The sequence below is a fragment of the Aotus nancymaae genome, unplaced genomic scaffold (assembly GCF_030222135.1).
Source record: "Aotus nancymaae isolate 86718 unplaced genomic scaffold, 86718_ANA_hifiasm-v0.15.2.pri h1tg001196l, whole genome shotgun sequence".
NCBI classification, from domain to species: Eukaryota; Metazoa; Chordata; class Mammalia; order Primates; family Aotidae; genus Aotus; species Aotus nancymaae.
In genome coordinates, this window is record NW_026989612.1 from 25,001 (window position 1) to 28,905 (window position 3,905).

Sequence of the window (3,905 nt, forward strand, 5' to 3'; positions counted from 1 at the left end):
AATTTATACAGGCGGAGGTGGTGTCGACTGACGGCTCGAGATGATCTCAAACTTTGGCGCTCCGGCCATCCTCCCACGTCGGCCTTTCAGACTGCTGCGATGACAGGCGTGAGCATGGATGGAACGGGCAGATCACGGGCTTGAGAGATCGAGACCATCCCGGCCGACGTGGTGAAACCCCCGTCTCTACTAAAAATACAAAAATTAGCTGGCCGTGGTGGCGTGCGCCTGTAGTCTCGGCTACTCGGGACGCTGAGGCAGAAGAATCGCTTGAACCCGAGAGGCGGAGGTGGCGGTCGACTGAGATTGCACCACGCTACGCTACAGCCTGGGCTCACTGCAACCTCCACCTCCCGGGTTCCAGCGATTCCCCTGCCTCAGCCTCCCGAGTTGCTGAGATTATACAGGTACGTGCCTGTCATCCCAAGCCACTCGGGAGGCTGAGGCAGGAGAATCGCTGGAACCCGGGAGGCGGAGGTTTCGGCGAGCCGAGATCGTGCCACTGCTCTCCAGCCTGGGCAACGAGAGCGGAACTTTGTTGAGGGGGGGAAGAAATGCGAAATTTGGGAGTGAAAACTTGACCCCGGGACAGGAGGTAGCGTGCTGCAAGCTGTCTTCTTCTCCCCGTGAAATCCACGCTGTCTCCGGGAGCGTGGATTTCACGGACCTTCGTTTCCCTGTGACAGGTATTGCCACTCTGAGGTGGTGGGTCTGGCGCCCACTCGGAAACGCTATGGACTGGACTTCCATCTTAGATGGGTCCCATCTCCACCCCTAGCCTCCCTCCGTCCACACGCCCCCGCCCCTGGTCTCCTCTTCCTGTTGTCTAGGGGAATTGAAGTTCCATATGAACCCATGGGCGGGTGCCTAGGCTGTGTCCCCTGGGGGCTCTGGTCGACTAGTTGCAGGTGGGCACCACCTGAGAGGATTCCCTGGGTGGGCCCAGAAACGACCTGGCCCGAGAGGGAGAGGGATCGGGGAGAGGCTGGTGATGCGGCGTGCCTGAGCCGCTCCCCCCACCAACCTCCACCCCGACCCCAGAGCGATCCAAGATTCCCTTCTTTTCCGTGCTGACATCTGCAAGCATCTAGCTAGGTCTTTTGTGTGTGTGTGTGTGTGTGTGTGTGTGTGTGTGTGTCTGTCTGTCTGTCTGTCTGTCTGTTATAAAGCTATTTATTTGGGTGAGTTATTCCAAGAGTTGTATACAGCTTTATTTTTTTTGGAATTGCAGTATTAAAGTTGCACTTTGGATTTAGGACTTACTGTCATTACTTTGGTGATATGTACGGTGGTCATCTAATGGATGCTGCACAGAGTAGGGACTACGGGGACCCACATTTTGTCCCCATCCCATCTTCAAATAATTGGGGTCTCTTAGGTCCGTGATGCAAAGGCATAAGACAATCCTGATCTTGAAGCCTTGAAGAAAGTCATTACGTATACACAGATAGAAAATGCAAATATGTCAATGTCATCTGATAGCTTGAAATAAAGAAATATTTTAGTTAAACTGTTATCAAAGTTCACATTTCTGTTAATGAGACATTACAAACCACAAGGTAAGGTCTTTACATTTTGGTTATTAAGCAGATTCAGTGCTTGGAACTATAGTTAATACTTAGTGGAATGATAAGTCTATCTACAAAGCGGGATAATGTATTAGACTGTCATGTATTCATTTTTTCCTGTATGCCAGGGTTTTTACATATTTGCCATATAAGTTGGCCTTTTGCAGGAGGAGTATAATTTACATTGTTTTTGACAGTGGGCTTAGTATGGTTAAATGTCCTATAAACTTGAAGGATGCTTCCATTTTTGTGGGTCTTAGCCTCTACCTGGTGCTTGCTATTGGGTGTGTTCAGGCACTGAGAAAGAGAAATAATGAGTGAGGCAGATGATGATGTTTGAACATAGGCCTTATCATTTAGTGAAGCATAAAAACACTGACACTTTTATATAAATGTCTTCGCGCATCACCTAGCGGCCACTGTAATGGAAAATCGAGGTGGCGCGGAGGGAGGTCTGCCTGACGACTTCACAGAGCCTGGGGCAACCGGTTTCTCTTCCTCCCATCTGGAGGCCCCTCCCTCTCTCCCTCGTTGCCTTGGGAACCTCCACCCTGGTGGGGGCCCTATGGTTCTTTTATCAGTACTTTGTGTTTCTTTGTTTGTTGGTGTCTTTCATGCGCATGCATAGACTCTTCTCCTTGGGCTTTATGAGGAGTTGGTTTATTTTTTTTAAGCCCCTCCCCCCCCGCCCCTTTACTCCAATTCCGTGAGTTTGTGAGGTGGGTTCCCCCCGACACCGCACCTCCCGCCACCCTGCGTGGAAACGTTCTGGAGCCAGGCGGGTGGGCCTCCATCTTCTCTCCCCTCCGCCCACCCTTTGCCGGTTGACATTTGCATGGGTGATCGCCAGGCCTCACCTCACTCGGTGGCCACTGTTTTTGAAGATGGGGGCTGGGGCTGGGGCACGGTCCCACTTCCCCAGAGGCAGCGGGGGGCGATGGCACAGACTTTGGCCCCCGTGGGCAAGCGGGTGGGCGGACTGGACTGTAGTGGTGGCGTTTTTTCACCCCTTCACGCCTCAGGCCCTCCTCCCTCCCTCCCTCCCTCCCTCCCTCCCTCCCTCCCTCCCTCCTTCCCTCCCTCCCTGGGAAAGCTTCATCTTGGCTGGGTCTCAATCACCTTTTATCATGATGTCTTATTTTCTCCTTCCTTGGACCAGCAAATTTGCAAAACGGGAAGGGCATCATGGCGCCACTCTGGGCCGTAGTAGTATTTGCCCAAAATAGAAACGCTGTCTAAAAAGTAATACTTTGCTCCCTTAAGATTACCGGAGGGCGATGCCTTGGCACGGAATTCTAGGAAGGCGTATCTTTTCCCCAGGACGTGTTAGCTGCTGTTTTTCTCCTGTTGTTCACTAGCGCTTTTGTGGATTTCTCGACGTATGGTGACAGCGGGTTAATGTAAACTGTACTTCATAGTGTGATAACCTGCTTTTTTGCCAGTTAAAACTAACTCTCTCCTTCTCAGACTAAAAGCTGTTCAGGCTTTATGTTAGCTTCCTGAGCTGGACAGACTCCATCTTAGCTTCTACATTTTAGTTGTTTTTCCCACCATTCAGTACGGAACCAGAGTACGTAGCAGCTGGGGCGGGCTGACACTGGGCACCCCCAGGAATGCATTTGTTGATAAGAGGCCGACTTAAGTGGTACCAACAGAGCCTGGGAATGCAGGCAGCTGCTGTCCAGTGCCCAGAGCCCCCGTTACCTATGTAAGTTGTATGTCTTTTGTGACAACTGTACCCCTCGCACCTGGCACTGTTTTATTTCTCATGTACTAGGTTAACTTTTAACTTTTTGCTTACTCTGCTTTTGTGAAAAATTTGCTTCAGCTACGTTCCCCCTCCCTTTTAAAACTAGGGTATAAAAGACCACCTAACATTTTCTTAGGGGCCGGCCGAGAGAATTTTGTGCGTCAGCCACCTCTCGGTCGCTGGCATAATAAAGGACTCATAATTCAATCTCAGAGTGTGCTGCATTCTTTGACTCGCTCGGGTACAACAATAAGGTCTTCTGCTTCTGCTTCTTCTTATTCTTCTTTTTCTTTTTCTTCTCCTTCTTTCTTCTTCTTCTTCTTCTTCTTCTTCTTCTTCTTCTTCTTCTTCTTCTTCTTCTTCTTCTTCTTCTTTTCTACTCCTTTCTTCTTCTCCTTCTCCTTCTTTTTTGTAGTATTTTATTTACTGATCTCTCTGAAACATGCACAAGTTTATATAGCTAAGGGAACTTACTTACCATGCTAAGATGTTGCTCAACATGACAAGTTTCTACAAAATATATTTCAAGGTATATAGTACCTTCATTTCATTCCCGAGGAATCAACATGTGAACATGACGTTTGGTT

At 49.4% G+C, this 3,905-nt stretch overlaps 1 long non-coding RNA gene across 1 annotated transcript in view; it reads left to right on the top strand.

Moving 5' to 3' along the window:
* LOC135273353 (uncharacterized) overlaps nt 1-955 on the top strand; it is a 21,066-nt gene extending 20,111 nt beyond the window's left edge. Inside the window, exon 3 of the long non-coding RNA XR_010341138.1 lies at nt 12-955. This is a non-coding gene — a long non-coding RNA (uncharacterized LOC135273353). The remainder of the gene's footprint in view (nt 1-11) is intronic.
* Nucleotides 956-3,905: the final 2,950 nt, after the last annotated feature.